Here is a 22970-nt window from a genome sequence, read left to right as displayed (position 1 = left end):
GAAATAGGCTAACCCTGTCCAAGAGAGGACATACTTTATTCATCTTTGGGTTATGTTCACTTTCACTATTACAAGTAGCTGAATCATACTCTCCCTTTAATATCCTGTAACTTAAATACCAAGAGGTAAGGCTTACCACTTTTATCACATCTTATGTGATATAGTAAATGAATAGGAGAAGAGGAAAAAGAAAAAAAATATATATGAAAAGAATATAGATGTGTGTTATCTGTTTAAATCCATATAAATATAGATCCACACAAATACATGAAAGAAAAGAAGAAATGCTCATAGCTACAATAGTCGTAGTTTCTGCAACTGGTCAAATCATCGTAGCTGGTAATTATACTTCCTTCCATGATATTTTCTATATTTTCTTTGCCCTCAGGAAGCCCCATGGCAAGTGTTCCTTGTTGGGTGGAATGACTCAAATTCTAAATCTACTGGTAGTCCTGTCTTCACTGACTTGTAGTTTTCCATTCATTTTTATCACAGGGTGGAGTGTTCCTAAGAGATGTCCCCAGGATTGCCTATATTCCACATATACCCTTCCCTGTTCTTAGCACATAGCAGGGACTCAGTTTCCTCTTAATAGTCAGGTTCAATCACCTGTCCAGTATAGAGAGCCCCACCTTTGCTTGTTGGTTCCCTAGCATGAGGACCTCAAAGTGGCCAGGTAGCCGTCTTAGTTGGTTTGTAGTTACTCAAACTAGTGTTAGTTTCTGGTGGACAATCTCCTGTCGGGAGCACCCAAAACTTGCTCATGTGTTCTCAAAGCTACAGATGTCTTCTTGGACTGTCCTTTTGAGCAACTTTTCAATTCTCTCTGAGACATGAGCTTGGAGTTCAAGGTGTATTAGGCCTTTCACACACACACAAACGTTCCACTTGGGAGCCAAAGAAAGAAAAACACGAAAGAGGAGGAGGAAGAGAAAGAAAAAGAAAAGAAAGACGTTATCTCTGTCAGGAAAGGAAGGTTTTTCCAGAGAGGATTATGTCACCATTGGGTCTTGCGTTAACCCTAGTGCCATCACCATATGTGTTGCTTATGGACCTGAAGCTCTATTTTCTGGTTTGACATATGAAAAAATTAATAATGAGAAATCTGTGTTTAAGAGCAATGAGATCATGTGGTTCTCTGGACCTGGAACTGTGTTAATTCAGAAATGTGAAATAATTCTTGGAACAAAAACAGAAAAACTATCTTCCAGTCTTGTGCAGGGCCTTTTGAAATTTTAATCATTTTTAGGAGGCTAAAAATAACAAAAATTGTAGTTTGACAAAATACTGAACACTTAGGTCAAGACAGAAATTGGGAGGGTGGGGGAAAGACTTGCACTGGCTGGGTTTTAACCTATAAATCAAGAGAAATCAACAGAGAATTTAATCCAAACATGTGCTGCACATAGTTTCCACTGTCCTGTGTTACCAAGGTTAGAATTATGTTGGGTTCACTAGTGGAAAAGTGAGAAATTGATGACATCTGCTCACTGAGTCCTTTCTGCTTTCCTGATAGCTACTGCAGAGGCCTTGGCATGCTGTGATGAAAGCTTCAGACGTAGGATGGGAAGTGTCACGTGGCGGCTGACCAATTTGAAACCAGGGCTCTGTCCATGTTCCCAGGACTCTTGTAAAACATGTTCCTCTTGCTGCTGACAAGGTCAGACACCGTGGGTGTTCTGTGGTACAGTATTCTGAATGGGGGAATATCACCAAGATGACAACAAAGCATAAGATTCGTACCAAACCAACAAAAATCAGGGTATCTTTGCCTCCCATCACCACCATCATCTCATCTCATCTCATCTCATCTCATCTCATCTCATCTCATCTCATCTCATCTCATCTCATTCACTCATTACTTATTCATTCATTCAACAAAAGTAGTAAATACTGTTGCAGACCCTGTTGATGTCTGTTCATATCCTTTGTGCCTTACCACTTTGGTGCACTCTAGCCAACTTCCTCTGCCAGCACCTGTATCTCTTTACCTAAGGGATTTCTCCAAAGCTACCTACACTCACTGATGAAGTGGTGAGGAATTAGTGCTCCCTGGGAGCTGCCCCCCACCCCCCAATGATTAAGGAAAGTTTACTTAGAAATACCTCAGCTCCTCTACTCCTGAGGTGGGTTAACTTCCCTTCTTTGATAGGTGGACTTCCCTTCTTTGAATGCCTCCCCACCCCACCCCCCATCAGTGTTTCCTGCACCTCTCTCCCAAATGAACCTCTTCCACTTGAATCTTTGTGCAGAGTCCTCTTCTGGGGAACCCACACACCTACTATGTGCCAGGCACCGTGGCAGCAATCCACTGATTGAAGAACCACCAGATTAAAAGATTTCAGAGTCCCATGACAGGCTGGTGGGAAGATGTTTGATGGAAGTTTAAGAGTCTATTCTAACAACTTACCTTATATAATTAGTGAGGTTTAACTTTGTAAATCACTTAAAATAGTGCCTGGCATATAGTTGCAATGAAGTAATTATTAATTGTTACATTTGTTATCCTGCTGAGGTAAAGCATTGGTTGTTTAACCATTCCTTGTTAAAATATAAATTCCCATGAAAGGTAGTGCATTAAGCTCTTAGAGGCCGTCAGTACTTTAGAAGAAACAGATTGGTCAGAGAAACTTTAGTCACTTTTCTAGACCTTGAAGGAATGGACAAAAGGCATGTAAGCTTTAGAGGTAGTAGGGGGAGGAGTGAGAGCCAACTGACAGGGTAGCAGGAGGCATGGGACAGTCCAGTGTGGCCTCCTGCTAGGCAAGAGCCAACATGGGGCTGGTGAGGCCCATTTCAGGGCAGGGGAATCCAGGCCACCCAGAGTCCAGAGCCTCAACAGAAAAACGACAGTGTCAAGAATTGAACTCAGGTCCTGCTCATTCATTCTTTCATTTATCTTTTTGGTACATTAGTTTAACACATAATTATTTAAATTGGCGTTCAAAGGTCATCAGAGGACTCCCAACAAGAGAACACATATTTGTAAACCACTGGTGTGTGTGATGGGGAATATCCTAAGTGCTTTGGTAAGACATGTGTGTGGATTAGAAGCAGGGACTAGCTCCTTCCACCCTGGTCAGGAAGAGGGAGGCCTGACCTGCATTTGGATGGGCAACTGACCCTGCAGCCCACGCTCCATCCTTTTCACCCCATTGCCTCTCTAGAGCTGGGGTGTGGGCAAGTCACTTCACTTCTCGGAACCTTACCTATAATGTTCACCTGTAATGTGGGGGCATCCTGACCCCAACCTCACAGGGTCACTCTGGGCATTGCAGACAAGCAGGTATGGGGCAGCGCTCAACAGCAGTTCTGAAAATGCCAATTTCCTTCCCTCTTTTCTCCAGTCTGAAAGGAGCAGGATACAAATAGGTAAACCGCTTCTTAAGCTCGGGACCAACAGGCTTGTTAGCAGACAGTTCTGAGAGCAGAACGAGCCATCCTGGGCCAAGGGAGCCCTGACACAGGTTGTGTGGGGACCTTAGCAGGAGGTGATAGAGAGCGCAGTGTGGGCTCTCAAGTCAGATGGCCTGGGTTCAAATCTTGGCTTCATTCTTCATTGATTATGTGACCTTGAGCAAGTTCTCAGCCTCTGTGAGCCTTAGTTACTCGTGCTGTGCAAAGTGAGTGCTAATATTAATCGTTCTCACCTCTCAGTGTTGTTATCAAATAAAATGAGAGGATTTAAGTACCTGGCACATCCTAAGCACTCAATAGATGTAGTTATTATTAGAAGGGATTCCTGGCAGAGGGAGAAATTATTGCCAAGCTTCCTAACTTCTATATCTTGATGACCATGATTCAAAAATCTCTAGGAGGAATGGGGTAGAGTCTAAGTGGTCATCACGTTAGACTCAGGGAGCTTTGTGTTTTGACTGGCTGGCTGCAGACACTGGTGATGCCCAGACGTTCTCCTCCTTGAGCTGAAGGCTATTTATCCAGCAGTCCTGAGACTCTGAGTCTGAGAAGATGCAGCTTATTCTATATTCCCAGTAGGCTGAATGTGCCCTCAACCCATGACAGAGGAGAGCTAACAATCTGTAAACACCCCAGCCTCTTTGCCCTCTTGTTGGGGTATAATCCTGGGGGCATTTCTACAATGAACTCAATAATCACCCAGAAGGATTGAGTTGCAGCTGCCCACAGTGGTGACTAGCTGAAGGACACACCCTGTATTAGCTTCTTTCCCATCTCTCTCTCTCACTCCACATCCTCCTTCCCCACCAGGATATGCTAGGGTCAATTCCTCAGTAAATTGTTTGCACTCTAATCCTTCATTCTGAATGCATTTCTGGGGGAACCCAAACTGAGACACTCATTGACAGGCACGTTTAAGTAAGCTCAACACAGGCCAAATGAAGGGCAAGGTCATACCTGTGTGCAATCACGAGCGTCTAGACAGCCAGCTCAGGTCCAAGCACATTTTTGCTTGCCTGAATTATTTGGGTTGGCATGCTCAGGCAGTCCTGGACTCTCTCCAAAATTCTTCCCACCCCCGCTTTCCCTTAGTCTTGGAGATTTAAGCTCCAAAGCTGGCAGGCCTCAGACGGGAACAGCATACAATCCCATGAAGGGCAAAAGTGAGCCGCTCCTGTGAGCAAGCACGGGACAGAAACAGCTTTTCTCTTGTTCTCAAGCTGGAACACCAAGGCCCTCCTGCCTCTTCTAAGCTCAGAGGTGAGAGTCAAATTGTGATTGCTCTGGAACCAACGCCATTGCAAAGGTGCGATGTGAACAAAGTGTTGAAGGTATGCATGGGACTGGGAGCAAGTTGTCACCACTCGGAAACATTAACGGCAGGTCCACCCTTGGTCTGTAATTCACATCTGGGCTCCTGAGTGCCTGTCATGACTATTCAGCCGAGCTGATGTGATTTATGCTTTTATAAGGGTACCCAGGCACTCATGAGAAAGCTGCCAGCTAAGCAGATGGAGACCACCCAACCAATCCCAGGTTCAGAGGTGGGGTCCAACCCTAAATTCAATAACAAGAGCCCTCTCTCTCTTTTCTAGATCTCCTTGAGAAAGGGGAGGGGACAGAAGCTGAGAACGCAGCATTGCAATGCCAGAAACGAGGAGTATGGATTTCCAAAGAAGACAGAAGCCAATAAAATAGTAAATAAAGGTGAGCATTTATGGAGGGCTTCCCCTGGGTCAACTGTTCAGCGAATATAGAACATTATACACACAATTGTATTCAGTCCCTCACCCTTTCTCCGTTTCTGTCCCCACCCCTCATATTTTCCCTAGTTTGTTGATGTTGAGGAGAAAATAGCTTTCTGCCCAACATCACCTGGCCACTAAGTGAAAATGATGAAACGTGACCCGGGTTTATCCAACCCCAAGTTAGTGCACTTGCCCATTACACTCGAAGAATGAACCTGGCTCATAAGAACAACCACGAATTGTGATCCTGCTCAGCTCCCTGATGACTGTGACTGGCGATAAATATCTGTGGTGTGCCCATTTTATGCTAAGTACTGTTATGGAGGATACAAATATAAATAGAACATGGGCTTTGATCTTCTCCTTCTGTCCCTTTAAGCACCACGTTCAATTATGTGACAAGCTTTTTTCACAAAGTCTCCCCGACTTTGCCTTCCCTCCTGACTTCCCCTGTCCCTAGGGACCTAGGTCTTCATCATGCCCCTCCTGATGGCACCACAGCCGAAGCCTCTTGGCGGGCCTCTCTGCCTACAGTTTATCGGGGTAAACTTTTGAAGCACAGCCTTCATAAGGTCACCTGATACACAGAAGCTGACCTCTGTTCCTTCCTCTATGGTTGGGACGTGTATGGAGAGAGGCCAGGACTGGGAAATGAGAGGGTCAGAATCTGGACCGAGCCCTGCCATTGACTGCTCGGTGACCTGGCGAAAGTTACTTCTCTCTTTTTGGGGGCCTCTGGTCCTGATCTTTAAAATAGAAGAATTGGGGATTTTGAGTTTGTTGGAAGCATTTCATGGACTTCTTCATTCATTATTTATTCGTTCGTTATTTATTAAGCTCCTGCTGGATGTCAGGCATTGTTGTATGCACCGGAGACAGAGTGGCAAACAAAGCCAACAAAGTTCTTGCTCTGACTGAGTCTCCCTTCTAATAAGGGAGACCAATGATAAACAAATAATATCTAATATGTCACATAATGATAAAGGCAAAGAAGAAAATAAAAAAGGGGTAAGGACACAGAGAGATCGCAGTCTTGTGTTAGTCAGGGTGATGGGGAAAGGACTCAAAATGGGGTGACAAATAAAAAGGGGCCTGAAGGAAGTGAGGGGGAGAGCCATATGGATATTTGAGGTAAACTTCTCCAAGCAGAAGGAAGTGTCTGTTCGAGGACCCTGACGTGGGAGTGAGCTTGGCATATTTAAGTAACAAGAACGGAGGCCGTTAGGGCTGAGGTGGAAGAGTCCACTGTAGACTGGCAGGAAATGACGTTAGAGAGTTGGCTGGGCACATGGTTGTGAAAGGTTTGTCAACCTAGATGGGACGAGCAGAAGTCACGGGAAGGTTTGGAGAACAGAAAGGAGAAGATCTGACTTGCATTTTGAAGCATAGGATCTAGAATGTCAAGGGAGAAGTAGGAAGTCTAGTGAGGAGACTTGTGCAAAATCCAAGCCAGAGCTAGTGACAACCTGGACCAGGGTGCAAACAGTGAAAGAGAAACAACCAGATGTGGAAAAACACTAACAGGATCTGCCAGTAGATTAAATGTGGGATGAGAGGAAAAAAAGAAGCCAAGGCTACTGGTCTGAAAAACTAGGAAAATTAATTGTCATTTATGGAGATGTGGAATTCTGGGGAGAAGAGTGGGTTTGGGCAGGAGAGATAAGGAGTCTGGGTTTGAACATGTGAAGTTCAAGATCTCGTAGAGATGCAGAGTGAGGGACTTGGTGTTTGAGTCTCAAGGCAAGAGGAGTGGTCCTGGCTGGGGATACAATTTAGCAAGGCATCAGCACAGAGATGGCGTTTAACGTCATGACACTGAATGAGAGCTCAGGCCGGGAATGAGTGTACACAGAGGACAGGAAGGGGCTCTGGGCATTGGATAACAAAAGAGGAGGCGAGAACCCAATAAAGAGGACTTGAAAAAGCAAACAGCCAATTAGGAGGAGGACTGAGAAAGTGGCATGCTGAACACGAAGGGGAAATGTGTTCAAGTAAGAAAAAGTGATGAGTGTTGCTGACAGGGCAAGAAAGAGCAGGACTGACCACTGATTGAATACCACACTGAGAACTGACCACTGGATTTGGTGACATGAGGGTGATCTTTATAAGAGTAGTTTTAATGGATGGGGTGAGGCGTGGAGGAGGCTTGGTATGCAGGGCTCCGGACCCCTTTATGCAATCCAACCAGAGCTTGTGTACACACACACACACACACACACACACACACACAGTGTCCAGAGAAATATAGAAAAAAAATATCTGAAAGTAGCTAGCTTTGTTTTTTTCTATTTCAATACTTCTTTGCATGAATCCCTGACATTTTCCCTAACTAGTCAAAAACACCCACATTGCCTAATGGAATACTGAGAATGTTACAGCAAAAACTAAAATTGAAAGAAACTATCAATGTTCAGTGTTACTATAGGATGTGAAAGCCCACATCAGAAATACTAATCTAGAGCGCCAAAGCCTTTGCTTTGCAAAGCTGTTTTATCGGGAGAAAAAGAAGATCCTTAATAACCAGGACTTTGGGAGCAAAACGGAGACATTGCGCAAGAACATGAGTTGTAGAGGATGGAGGAAGTCCCAGGGCACTCACTCCACCACCATCGGGGAAAAGCTGAGGGTCAGTGGGCTAGAGTAGGGCTGAAGGAAGATGGAGCATGATCTTGAAGAATGTCTTAGACCAGAGAACCAAACCTTGACAGTAAGGGTGGAGGACACATGGAGAGGACCAGAGGTCAATATCCAGAGAGCAACCAGCACCAAGGAGCTTCGTGAGGGCCAAGCCATAGCCTGAGAACCACCTGCCTCCCTTTCATGGGCAATGTGAACCACCATCACATGAAATAAACCACATTCATTCCCTTTCCCATTACTGTCTTGTGGGATTCTTCCATTACTTGTCTGATTATTCCTGTTGAATTTTCCAGCTGAAAAGACTCCTGCCCATGCCCCAAATTTTGCTGAGTCCCATCCTTACTCCCCCCTATGGACATCCACTTTTTAATGGTCTAAGATCCTTGTAAAGCTCCTGAAACACAGCATGGCTGAGGAGGGGTGCCCTATATGCCCAGGGAACTATGAAAGTGCAGATGGGAAATACTCCAGCTCTAGTGCTTGGATTGCACTGGACAGTGATGAGACCCACCCAGGTACATATGTTTTCATTTGAAATAGGTTTCTGCTCTTAAAAATGTTTGGGAAGACCTGGTTTCAGCTCCACCATGTAAAGAGCTTAGGAGTCATCACTCCCATCCTTACAACAAGAAAAAAGCTGAACAAATGGGAAATCAATGACTTTTCTTAGACTCGTCAGAGAGTTGAGGTTGCAGAGGTAACCACCACTTGAAATCTGGAGTTTCTGAGGGAAGCCCAAACAGGGCTTCAACATGGCCACACAAAACAAGGACAGCAGAGGAATTTGAAGCCTATGGCACCCACATCTACAGCAAATATTAAACGCAGCCCCATTTGTAGTCAGACTAACATGAATCCTCACACTAAAGTCTTATTTACCTCAGTTCCTATTACCTGATACAACATATCCAGCTTTCTACAAAAAAAATAAAATAAAATAAAAAATTACAGGGCATCCAAAAAGGCAAGGAAAAACAGAGTCTGAAGAATCAAAGTCTCAGATTTAGAGACTCAAATTTAACACAGGTTTTGGAATTATCAGCCAGATGATCAAAGTCAACATCAACAGTGATAAGCCATGTTGATAGTACGTTCTCTTGATATAACGTGATGAGAATGGCACTTTCCCTTTGTGGTCTTTTCCCCAGAAGCACAAAACTCCAGTGTAATCTGAGAAAAACATTGTACATAATCATACTGAGTCACTTTCTACAAAATACCTGATTAGTATACTCTTCAAAACTGTCAAGGTCATCAAAAACAAGAAAAGTCTGAGAAACTCTCACCGTTGAGAGGAACCTAAGGAAATATGACACCTGAATGTAATGTGATGTCCTGGATGGGATCCTGGGACAGAAAAAGGACATTAGGTAAAAAGTAAGGAACTCTGAATCAAGTATGAGCTTCAGGTAATAATTTATGAACATTAGTTCATTAATTGTATCAAATGTGTGATACTAATGTAAGATGTTAAAAATAGGAGGGGCTGGGTGTAGAGTGTGTGGAAACTCTATAATTTTTCTGTAAATCTAGATCTGTTCTAAAAGTAAGGTTTATTAAGAAAAAAAATGTTTCCAGTGCCTGGGCTAATGATCACGTGGTATCTTCAGCCTTAATAAACTATGTTTTCTGTTTTGTTTTGTTTTACCTATTCTACCTAGGGAACTCAGAAACCCAACTTATCCTTGGTCCACCATAGAATACCCGTGGGTAAAAAAAGATTACCAGAGGTGAGCAAAATTACCGGTGAATTTCAAAAGGCAGAAAACTGTGGTAATTAAGAGCACAACCCCTACTGTTTATTAGCTGAGTGACTTAGGCAACTTATTTATTCTCCCCAGGCCCCAGTTTTCTCATCTGTAAGATAGAATTAAAAATCAGAACACCTACCTCATAAGATTGCTATCAGGATTGAATGAATTAGTATTTATGTGGTGCTAACAACAGTATCTGGGACACGGTAAGTACTATATACATCTGTGTGAAGTAAATAAAACCATCTGAACTCAGCAGCTATGTGGAAGCAGCGGGATCTGTGGCCAGCATAAAGTAATTTACATACTATCTGTTTTTTCCATTAAAAAACAAACAAAAAAAACCCGTGATTTTCCTGAGCATTTGTTTAATACTAATTGAGCAGATGTTGTTTGGCATCGGGCTAATTACTCACGTGTATTAAATGCATTTACTCATTAATATCTTACAGTTTCTGATACTTTTCTTTCCCCCACTTTTTTTTTTTAACAACTAGGAATGTCTACTTATCCCATACCGAACCTACCTGGACTTCCTCCTGAGTCAGGACCACCCTAAAATGCCCACCTTTCCCTGGTAAGCAAATCCTGGAGGTGAGCAGAGTCCACTAAGGAAAACATGTTTTCAGCCTCGTTCTGTAGAAAACCAGCAGTGACACTCTTTGAGGAAAGCTCGTTTCCAGGCTTCTGTGTCTTTTCCTATTCTCTGAATCTCTTTTGCTTCTCGCATCCCGGGAATGAAGTGTCACATCTGGGGAAGTTGCCCAGACTGCATTCTGATGATGTGTGGGGCTCAGGAAGTTGGAGGTGAAGTGGCAGGCAGGACTGGCTTGGGCATCAATTCATGGCAAATCTGTTGGCTCTAGTCTCTTCCCCACCTATGAGCCTCAGCTGAGGCTCTTCCATTCTCATGCCCCAATTTATTTTCCTAAGTTAAAAGCTTAGTTTTTGTGTTTGGAAAGCAATTTGGATGTTCGTGGTGGCTAAAGCTTTCCAGAGGGAAAATAAAAAGTCACCATCAAGTAATGCGACCAGACTATTAAGTGTCTCATATCCTGGCTCCAAATGCAGAAGCCAAAGAGGAGCTGGGAAAGGATTTCAACAATGGCAGCATTGTTGGAATAAGTGACAGTTGCCCATAGTGACTTAGAGGCCAGCACCTATTTGGAGGTGTGAGCTCTGGTGTTTTCAAAAATCAGTCTCATATTGTCGTACCTGATGCTTCCAATATGGCTGACATGGGGAGTTGAAAGGATCACCATAGCAACATCTCAACTAATTCCCTATCACACTGTTATTTCCCTTCTTAGATCTGGCTCAACAAATAGTCCCATATCCTAACAAATCCTTTTTCACCGGAGAGAGTAACTCTGCAATTTTTAATGAATGTTATGGACCAGAATAATGGCAAAGTTCACTTGATTCTACCTCCTAATTGCTATCAGGTCTGCCCCTTCTATCTCCCCTTGTCTTAGCCTCTCCACAGAGTTTTCCTATGCTAATGCAATCCCTTACTTATAGGTCTCTCTGTGTTTAGTCTCACTTTGTCCCCAACCCAATCCATTCTTCGTATTGCTTCCAAAGTGAGATTTTAAAGGTATATCAGAAATACATACTGACATTTTATTTATATAATTAACATTCCCTGATGCCTTTCAAGGTGTATGAAGATATCGATATTGGCAGGTTGTTTTTTGCTGAGTGAGGCTATGGGAATGGAAGGGTTAGGACAGTGTTCTCAATTGTTCTGCATGAGAAAGAGAAAGAGATGGTGAGATAGAGGAGGAGGGGAGCCTGATTCTGGAATAAAGGTCTTGGGCCAGAGGAAATTAAAGATTACAGGGGGTGGGGGTAGGGGGTGGAAGGTCCAGAGAGAGATGAGGACCCTGCTGGCAGCCAAAGGAGAAACTGGGGGGAAATGGGAATTTTGGGGAGTAAGATTTTGTGCACCCTCAAATGTGACTCCCCTTGCATTCTCACACATGAAACCATTAGTTTCTGTAGAGATATAGAAATACATAGTACAAATGTAGAGAAAAAATCTACATTTTCACCAGTGTTTTGTGGAAGAGATTGTTCTATTTGGGGAATGTGTGGAAGCACTGAGTCAGTCATGCTGCAGGAATGATAGGGAGCAAAAAAAAAAAAAAAAAAAAAAAGAAAGGAAGGAAGGAAGGAAAGAAGAAAAAAATAAAAGAAAGAAAGAAAGAGAAAAAGAAAGAAAGAAAGAGAAAAAGAAAATCCAAGGCAGGATGGAGAGTTGGCCAATCTGCATAACACTCACATCCAATCTCCCTGCTCCACTGAAGAAATTTTCCATGGATCCCATCCCCCATGGGATGGTCATGGGGGCCTGGAACACTTTAGCCTAGAATACAAGATCTTTCTTGATCTGATCTCCACATACCTATCCAACTGTATCTTCACACCCACACCCTCCCTTTACAGCCCAGAGCACTGACCTGTAATCCTTGCAAAGACTGCCATGATGGTTATGTGCTATTTTGCCCTGGCAAGACTATTGTTCCCCTGCCCTTGTTTAGCTAGAAAATGCCTCCTTTTCTTTCTTTAAACACACTCAAGTGTTTTCTCCTCTGGGCTCCCATTTTGCCTTGAAGATGTACACTTATATTATCACACTTTTGTAGTTGCATATTTGCATACCTGTCTCTCCGATATGCCTATATGCTCCTTAAAGTCAGGTTTAGTCCTAATTCTATAAAATATTTCTAGCACCTAGAAAAGGGCCAGGCATTTACTCTGATGTTTGATGAATAAATTTACCTTCCATGGTTTATAAGCATTCTACAGACAAGGTACCAAAATAACTAGCTTGTCAAAGGGGAGGAAAAATTCTCACTGGTTCTCTAAAACCTTGTCCAATACTTGACAATTTTGTCTTCATAAAGCCTGTTACTTAGGTGGTCCTCAATAAACTGTGACTCCCAGCATTCAAGTCCTTGTGTCAGCCTTCTCCAAGCTTGACTCTGGTCTTGGCCATGTGACTAGCTTTGGCCTAGAGGAAATTGGTAAGCATGTTGCAAAAGTAGACGCTTGGTAAGTGCTTGCACATTGAGTTTGTCAACTTAGAATGCTCCATTTTGAAACCCCAGTACCATATTAAGAGGAAGCTTAAGCAGCTCTGCAGAGAGGCCCTTGTAGAGAAGAACTGAAGTCCCTGGATGGTAGTCACAGCTCAGCACCCAGCCAGTGAGCACCACCAACTGCTAGCCATGGGAATGAGGACATTCAGAACTTCCAGCCCTCCCAGGACCCCAGCTATTATTACCTGAGACAGAAGAACCACATGGTTGATCCACAGAATTATGAGAGGTTAGTAAATTGCTGTTGATTTAAAACAATACATTTTTCAATGAAAGACATTTCATATAATTGGGATCATATAATGTGAGGTCTTTCGTGACTCCCTTCACTCATGCTGTAGCAGTTATTCAACGTTTATTCATGCTGTAGCATGTATCAGTAGGCCATTTCTTTTCATGCCGAATAATATTTCATTGTATGTGTACATCACATTTTGTTTATCCATTCATGGGTTGATGGATATTTGTGCTGTCTCTGCCTTCTCATGATTCTGAATCATGTCGCGGTGAACAACTGTATGTAAGTTGTTGTGTTCACATATGTTTTTACTTCCCTTGGGTGTGTGAGTACGCACCTAGGAGTAGAAAGGCTGGGTCCTATGGTAACTCTATGTTTGACATTTTGAGGAATTGCCAGACTGTTTTCCAAAGTGGCTGCACCATTTCACATTCCCACCAACAACATCACCCTCTTTTTACAGATGAAGAAACTCAAATTCTAGGAAAGTGAGGATGGACTTTTGTGATGATCCTATATTCAAAGAGTCATTAAAGAAAAAGAGCTGACAGTGGAAACTGAAAATGAGCAATGGGAAGTAGCAGGAGAAAAAGAAACCATTATGTAACCGGTGGAAAGAAAGATGCTTAGAAGCATTGGTATGAAAATAATCCCAGCAGCGAAAGGTAAATTATAATAATTATTGGAGAGAGGTTTGTAGGATGTGGCCAGGAGAAGGTACATGATTCTTACAAGTTTCAGGGAAAGTAGTGTCAGAAGAAACCAGACTGCGATGGGTGACAAGTAAAGAGTGTGTAGGCAGTACGTTTTTGAAATTCAGTTGGGATGAAAAGCAAAGAGAAGGAATCTCCCATCCTTACGATGGAGGGGACTTGAGCACATCTGTAGAGACAAGAAGTGGACGTGATTAAGAGGCGGATACAGCGGGAAGATGGCGAAGCCGAGGAAGGCACAGCTTCAGACAGGAGGGAAACCTGGTTCTCTGTGGCCAGGGATGGAAGGAGAGAGGAGAGCGTACAGATGAGAGTGATTTGGGGGATATCTTCTTGTCTGATGACCGCTTCTAGAATTTTCTATATTGATAGGCTCAGAAGGCCAAAGGAGATGGTAGAAACTATCTGTGTTCCTTTCCTCCCTCTCCTTTCCCTCCATCCCCAGCAAATCATCTGCCGGGAGATGTGGAGCTTTCAAAGCAAATGATAAAAAGACACTGAGGGGCATTCAAAGCCTTTTAACCTACTCCACCATTCGAGGAAGATTTAAGTTTTGAGCCAAATGCATAGTGTTTGAAGTGGGTTTTTTGTGTTTTCTGTGATTATGCGTATTCATGATAGTATTCATGGAAGCTAGATTTTCAGAGGATGCCAGTAAATGCAGATTCCTGGGCTATAAGGCCTCAGCTTTGAGGATCCTTCCGAACAGCCATTAATCATACTTGTCCCTTAACATACTTATTAGACATTACATTTTTTCCCTTCATAGCCCCCAAAAGCCTTAATTGAAAAGCCAGGAAACTGTTCATTGTTTCTCAAAAGCGGAAGCAATAGCACTTACTTACGGTAAGTCTCAACCATTCCAGTTAATAGTACTGATTTATAAAGCCTGCTGAGGCTTTCCTCAGAGGGAAAGGAAAAACCCCACTGTACATACTAGCAGCGTACTTACCACAACCCCTGGCTGATATCACAGGCATTTTAATAAAATCCAGCATAGAAACGTATGTTTTGTTACACTAACTCCAACTGATAATTAGCTGCAAAAGTTTGACAATCTCAGAAAAAAATGATCAGCATGACTACATGTGGTTTCAAATCTAGATTACAAATTCTGGAGGTGGTGAGGGGTGGAGAAGTCTGTGCTTTCAACTAAAATGAGAACCTTTGCTGTGGATCACGAAGACGCCGCCTGGGCCCCAGCGAGCACCACTTCTGAGCAGCTGGAACCAGTTAGATGGGCCTGCGTCTTCCCTCCAAGACAACAATGGCCTATCCCAGGGTTTCTTACTGTTCTGAATGTGGTCACACATAGTCCAGGGACAAGAAAATGTACCTTTGCATGAATAGCTTCCTCCATTTCTAAGGCCCTTTTACATTTTCCAAGGATGTTGGCATCCAAGGATGCTTTTGTTGCTGTGGTTGTGTTACTTTGTTTTGTGTTAATCACAACTGATGTGAGAGGCAAGACAGGTATTTTTACCTGAGGTTTGAGGATGGTACAGGATCTTTCCTAAAGTCACCTTACAACTGTGGCTGGTAGAAAGATGGTACCAAGGTTCTTGAAGATATCTGGCAATTTACCCACCAGACCATACCAAGTAGATAGAGTTTAAAAACCAGTAGCCCTGGGGCGGCCGGATGGCTTAGTTGGTTACAGCATGAGCTCTGAACAACAGGGTTGCCGGTTCAATTTCCCCATGGGAGGGTGGGCTGTGCCCCCTGCAACTAAAGATTAAAAACGGTGATTGGATTTGGAGCTGAGCTACGCCCTCCACAACTAGATTGAAGGACAACTTGGAGATGATGGGCCCTGGAGAAACACATTATTCCCCAATTAAAAACCAAAACAAAACAAAAAACCCCAAAAAACAGTAGCCCCATTTTGTGCGTGCCTATGAGGAAGAAGGACTAACAGAATGGCTCGAGTATCTGTGGGGCAGGAGAGGATTTCATCTGAAAGACACATCTAATGTGGTTAATACCTGTAATACTAATGCTGACTTTTTAGGAACCCCAGTTCTCCAGCCTACTGGAGTTACCCGGTTTTTATGATATTTAAATAAAAACTGCTTGTACATCCATCTTACAAATTGGGGGAGCCCCAGTGTGCCTCCCCCAACCTCTCATATCCACAGGGATTCTCTAGGTACTTAAGATTTTCCTGGTGACCTCAGATACCTACTGAGTTCCCGATCTCTTACCAGCGTCTCCCTGCATAGCTCATCCTTTCTAACCACCACTAACTGGCCTTTTCCCTCGAGTTTTTCAGAAATCCCACCTATACGAGGAAATTTGGTACAATATAGTTTAAGTGACTGTTTGGGGATGACGCCCAGAGCTGGAAGGGCTACAGTGCTTGATGACAGCACCATGAAAGAGAACAGCAATTTTCAAACTTCCACAGTGTAGTCCCGCTACTCCAAAGAACGGCTTTGTTGAATTAGGAAAAAAACAAAAGCAAAAACAACTCATCTTCTTGGAGATCTTTATTACTATCTGCTGAGAACTTGTTTTAATAACTCTATGGACAGGAGGTTGATCCCTCTGCCTGCAGTTCTGCAAAGCACAATGGATACAATTGGAACCTGCAGCCTTTCCCGCCACCGAGAGCTTCTCACTGGCCATCACTGCCTCTTAGAGCCCCGTCTTCCTGCATCTTCATGCCTGGTTCTTTCTCTCTTTCCCCATCCCCATTTCTTGCTGTAATCTCCATCAGGTTCTTTCTTGTCTAGGTTTCTTGTCTCTCTTCTGAGGTTCCTTGGAGAACTGTATAATTCTTACTTTACTTTGACAAGCAGCACATACATTCTTCCTTGATTTGAATGTTTGATTTTCTGTTTCTGTCTCTTACCCATCCCATCCCTGGGACAAGGGTGACACTTCTTAACTAAAATGGCCCATTGTGGTATTTTGCTATTAATTCTCTGAGGATTTCTGCTTCCAGCTTTTTACATTAACTTTCTTGCCTCTCCTTGCCACGTTATTTAAAAAATAAAAAAGGACTTGGTTAGTCTCTCTGTTACAATCCCTAATAGCATCTCCTACCTCCCCTTTAAAAATCTTCATATTATGAACCTGGCGTATAGTGGATGCCCATTAAATATTTTCTGATGGAATACTTATGATGGAATGTATAATACTATGCAGTTTTATTTTTTAGGATATATTAGATTGTGACCTAATATCAGAATTCTTGGTGTATGCTTAGCAAAGTGCCCAGATCACAGTGGATACTAAAAAGATATTTGTTACATGAATATCGGTCAACAAAATCATCTAACCCAGTGGAATCTGTGGAGCTAACCACTTTGATGTTAAAGAGAAACAGTGCAAAGAGGTACAGGGTCATTTTAATTCTCTAAGTTATCATTAATCAGATAAAATTAGAATGAGAACAACTCTATAGCATATTATTCCCTTCTATGGATACATCACACCTAAAAAGTAGTTTCAAGAACATTATTTTCATATCTTCTTTTCAGAACCCTATGAAATAGATACTATTTACCCCTGCTTTCCCCCCGCCCTTGTCCCCACTTTACAGATGAGGAAACTAAGGCCCAGAGAGATTTAAGCAACTTGTTTAGGTTCACATGTCTGGTAAATGATGACATAAAAACTTGAACATGAATCTACTCATGCCAAGTCTTCTATATTTTCCACCACATTACAGCTTCCCTGCTTCGGAAACAGAATGCCATAACTCCAAGGTTTTTTTTCCAAAGTAGATGTTTAAAAAATATGTTCTTTTGCAAAAGCTTAAAACACACTGCTCGATACCAAGACAAGTCTTCAGTGTAGAATCCAGACCAACAAGGGTGCAGAATGGCATATTTTGAAAGAGGCCTCATAAAAATACAAAGTTGGAATTGTCTCTGAGGACTTTTGCTAAGTAAATTGAATCTAGTGGGGAAAATAAAATCTTTTCCCAGAGCTTCATGGGAGTGGAAACTGAAAGATTAAGAGCTTGTGAGAAATAACAGATACTTTAAAAAATGTTTGATTAGAAATAGAAAAATGGTGGAAGGGTTTTTTTTAAAAAAAAATGGTACAACACTTGGAATATTTTTAAGAATTATATAATTTTAACGGTGAAAGGGATAAGAAAATGCTTCTAAAACTCCCTTTCTTTGACAAAAAGTAGCAACATTTTGACTCATAATCAGGATCAGCTACACAGTTTGTGGGGCCTAGTGTGAAATGAAAATTTGGGGCCTCTTGTCCAAAAATTATTAAGAATTTCAAGATACCAGATGGGATGGGGGTTGGAGGGAATAAAAATGGGAAAAAAAATAATTTCAAGATGGCTATAACATATCATTCAACCAAGTGTGAGACCTCTCTCTATGTGTGGAGCTCTGTATGACTACACAGGTAACACACCTAGGAAGCGAGCCCTAGTCACATTATTAATATCAATACTTTACACTTACACGTGTGTGTCTGTCCCTTTGCAGTTTACATGGCCTTTTCAGAGATATCTAATGTGAGTTTCACAATAGCTCAGTGGGGTAGAATGAGTGTTGCCTTCATTTAAAAATATCTTCCCACAGGAATGAATTTACCAACCATGTCATTCTGATGGACTAAAATGAGTCTCTGCGCTTCGTACCATTTAGGTTTAATGTCATGATACTAGCAGCTTCTATTAGATTAAACAGAAAGAAGTTAAGTTGCTCGTGGATATTTATTCAACAAATTCTTTAGCACCTACTAGGAGCTGAGCACTTTGCTAAGCATTTCAGACATCGGATGTGAACTTGACAAAAATCCAGTGAAACATATGAGTTATTCTCAATGAGCAGGCTGAGAATCAGGGAAGTGCAGTTAGACATCCAAGGTCACAGATTAGTTAATGAAATAATAGGGATTAGAATTCTTGTTGCCAGACTGTTCTGTGATGCTCTTTGAAATATATTAAGGTCTTCAAAATGAAATACAAATGTAAATTTCAAATTGTCTGCCAAGGAGATTAAAGCCAAGTCAGAGAGTAAATCACTGCTTTTCTTTTTTTACCTCTTTTCTCTCTCTCTCCTTGTTCTGCATCAGTTTCTAGAGTAGAAAGTACAGGAGTATAAATGTGAAATTTTCATACGTTTTAGGACTTTGCCTAGTAAATAAAATAAAAGTAAATGATTCGACTGGAGCCCTGATCTCCTGCCACAGCACAGATTGCCTACAGAGCATGCATGCGTGCTTCCACACTTTGAAGCTGTATGGCAAGGTGGACAAAGCCATAGGACTATTTCTGGCCAATGGACAAAAGTCACATGTATCATTTCCAGGCTGAGGTAGTGAAAACTGCTTCATGACTCTCTTTCCCTGATTCAGTGACCCCAGAAATCATGTTTTGAGATATTGGAATCAAAAGGCAGAAACATATAGGCTCCCTGAATCACCATTTAGAAGGGAATTTCCCTGGAGAGGCAGGGGACTTGCAGTGGACTTTATGTGAGCAAAACAGATTTTCATGTGAAAGTCACCGAGATTTGGGAGTTTGTCACTGCAGCATAACTCAGCATTACCCTGACTAATTTACAATATTCCTCTCATTCTAAATTGGTTCCCCTGCCCCACCTTTTTTTACCCTTAGTGACTATAATTAACATTTATCAAGGCTTTCAAAATTCCTCCGCAAGCTGCTTTTTGTTTTCCTAGAAGCTTTTGATAGCTGGCCAGATTGTGCTATTTTCAAAGGTTGTGGCCTCAAGCCATTTGATTTTACATTGAAAACAGGCATGACCCAAAAGGCTGAAGGACTTTTGAGAGCATCTGTGAGTGAGTCTTTAATAATTTTTAAGTCTATCTAAAATAAATGAATTTGAGAAAGAAAAAAGTGGTTAAACACTGAAATGATAAGCAGATGATTGTCTAACTCACTAACCCAGGTACTTGTTTTTGGGGAAATCTTAAAAGGGAAAATGTCTTAGCTTGTTTTCTTTAGCTTTAGGACAGGAAAAAGTAAGACCCCTCTTTTTCCCCCCCAGGCATGACCATAAATCTCACATTTAAATAGTCATACAAAACAGTTATTTTTGAAAACAAGATTATATAAATGTGATCATCACACAAGGAACGAGACTGACTTATACCCAAAGCATATGGAAGGCATGAGTTTCCTTTAGGAAAGTGGTCATCCTCAGAGACTAAAAGCTTTGACCAAAGGTATTCCTCCAGCTGGCACAGCTCTCATCCCTTTGCTCCATACCTTCACTGTAACACATTTTGAGTGGAAATCACGGGCTTTAGAATCTGAAGAACTGCCTGTTGCCAGTGACGTTTCCCACAGTAAGTAAGCTAACCTCTTAGCCTCCTTTCTCAATTGTCAACTGCACCTACCTCATGGCGAGGTGTTAATGAAACAATATATGGAAAGGTCTTAGCCTGGCACAGAGGAAGCCCTTACTAAGGGCTAGCTATTATTCTGGAATACTTTCAAGGACGGAAAGTCTTTATCTTTTGAGGATGGCTTTAATGTTTGGAGACAACAAGATGCCCTCTGAAGTCAAACCTGGTAAAACAGAATCTGCCATCATCTCACCAAACTTGAGGCAACTTAAACCAACAAGGTGTTTTTCTCATTTTCTCCTTTCTCATTTCTCTTAATTCTGTGTTGGCTGAAAGGGAGACTATCTCTACAGCATCTGAATCACTCCTGGGAAAATAGATGGGGTTCTCACAGGAAAGAAGTTCTTCAAGGCAGAAGGGGTGGCAGAACAAATGCAGGAGCAGACCAGGCAGGGGATAGATGTAACACGGTTTGGTTGGAAACAAGTGAAGGTGAGGCCAGAGACTTGGCTTGCAGTTATTTTGCAGAGTATCTTGAATGCTGCAGTCCAATCCAGTGGTACCTCCGTTTTCAAACGTAACGCACGAGTTCTGAAACATTCGAAAACAGCCTACAGCTAGGCCTCAGGATCTTGCACTCAGCGGAAGCTGTGTGACATACATGTTCGACTTCTGGGTCTTGTTCGAAAACAGAAACATGTACTTCTGGGTTTACGGCATTCATAAACCAAAATGTTTGTCAATGGAGACGTTCAAAAACCGAGGTACCACTGTATTTTCACTTGATTCACCTGGCAGTGGGGAGCCACCATGAGTGTTATAGTGAGGGAGTAAAGGGCTACACTGAATGGAGAAGATACTAGAGGGGAAGGAAGCAAATAGAGGATGCCTAAAATAACAGAGGTGAAAGGTAAGTGGTCCTACATTAGGGTAATGGTAGTAAAAAAGAGATGGATTTGAGATGGAATATTCATGACTTGGGAATAAAGTGACAGGAGTTTAACACAATCACCAGGTTGGGGGCCTTGGGCTTGGGATATTGTTGGTGCCACACACCCAAACTGGAAAGCCAGAAGAAGGGACTGGTAAGGGGGAAAGAAGGACAAGGGCATTTGCTTGGTGACATCCTTACCGTGGGATCACCACCCATTGGTGTGGGAATGCTCCAGGATAACTGCAGTATCAAAAATGTCCTCTGTTAAGAGACACCAGCTGTACTTGAGGTGGTGGGGGAAGAAATAAAATCTGCATGTGACTAATTTCATGAGTTGTCACTTTAACCCCAAACTAAAATTACCTTTGGTTGAACCTAATCTTGTACTAGCAATGATTTCTGGCCATTAACGCTTTGCAATACTTGCAGCAACTAGCCATTTGTGGGCACAGTTGGCCCGTTGGCCCTTTCTTGGCAAGAACAGATGAAACAGATCTTCTTTACAGCACCACTTGGCACATAATTACTAATGACTCTAATTTTTGAACATACACCAAGTACCCAGGGAAGAGAACTTACCTGAAAGAGGACTATGGGAAATCGGATGGAAACTTGGCCGAGGGAAGAAAGAAAATAGAAGAAAAGAAGTAAGAGCTATAAGCAGAAGGCTATAATTAGATTTCTAAATAAAGGGAGAAAATGGAAGTGAATCAGCAATTATTAAGCTCCTCTTATGTCCCAGGGTAAGTGCCGAAAATACTAAGATGAATAAGACATATCCTTCAGCTTTCAGTCTAGTGGGAGGAAAGTCTAGTATAGAAATGTTACAAGAAAGTATGCTGAGTTTTATAATAGAGGGGAATGTATTTTGTTTTGGATGCACCCCATTTAAGCTGCAGGCACAAGGGTCAGGGAGTCCATTTGGGGTGAAAACTGAGACTCCAAGAAGTTAAATGAGTTGCCTAAAGTCAAACAATGTGATCATTAAGGCTTCACTGGTAACAAGTGAAAGAAACTAAATTCAAACTAGTTCAGGAGAAAAGAACCCCACAGTGACTCTGGTAATGGAAAAGTATAGGGTGCCAGTGTTAATCTGGCTCCTTCCCTGGTTCCAGGAGCTCCATCCATGTCCTGTCTTTGACTCTGCTTTGTTCTGTGTTGTTTTACCCTCAGAAAGCCTCCCCCTCCTCAGTGGGGAGGGAAGATGGCTCCCAGAAGCCAGAGATTCCTATGGTTTGTCCAGCTTGTAGCCCATATTGGACCCCCTAGTTGCATTCTGATTGGCCCTGCTTAGTTACTTTGGACCAATCACTGAGTCAAGTGGGATTGCATTGCTCTGGTCACATGATAGTAGTGTCACTTGATTGACATCTCAACCAGAATCATCTTCAGCAAGGAGAGACATTTCCACAATTAAATATACGGGAGCCATCCTCAAAGCAAAGAGGACAAACACAATCCATGACCATTGCATGGATTTTGGAAAGTTGCCCAGTGGAGCTGAAAGCTCAGGCTGCATTCCAAAGTCTGTGTCTTTCCCCCATACAAAGTGCCTCTGCTCTAAATGAATGAGAATAGGAAGATCAGATGAAAGGACAATGGAAAGGAAAGGAAGAAATCATTTGGGGAGGCCAAAACACCAAAGAAGAAATGAGAAGAGGAAGCAAGAGAAGTAGGATGGTGAGAGACTGTGGGAAAAAAGAAAGCAAGAATTGTGTGTGTGGGTGGGGAGTGCGGAGGGAGGGACATCCTGCAGCCTTCAACCCCCTCTTCTGGCATCCTGGCCAGAAGCCCCTGCTATATTTCAGAAAGCTTTTTCCCCTCTCCCTTGTTAAGAAACTGAGAGCCAAATGCCACATTAATCTTTCAAAAAGGGCACTTTGGCTTTTTGTGGCAGAGCTGTGCACATTTGGCTTGGCTCCCTCACATTCATTTGCCTTCCCACAGCAATGGAACTTGGCAGACTCACCCAACATAGGTTGGGGCTGCAGGGACCAATGGCTGGTACCACAGTGGCTCAGTTTTACCTGAGGAGATAGTTGTCAGCCCTGAACCTGAAAGATTCCCCTACCATGGGCCTAACCAGGCTCTGCTGTACCATATTCTTATTTCTCAGGCCTGTTTGCAGTAT

Source organism: Rhinolophus hipposideros, assembly GCF_964194185.1.
Source record: "Rhinolophus hipposideros genome assembly, chromosome: 9".
Lineage (NCBI taxonomy): Eukaryota > Metazoa > Chordata > Mammalia > Chiroptera > Rhinolophidae > Rhinolophus > Rhinolophus hipposideros.
This window is presented reverse-complemented; position numbering follows the sequence as displayed.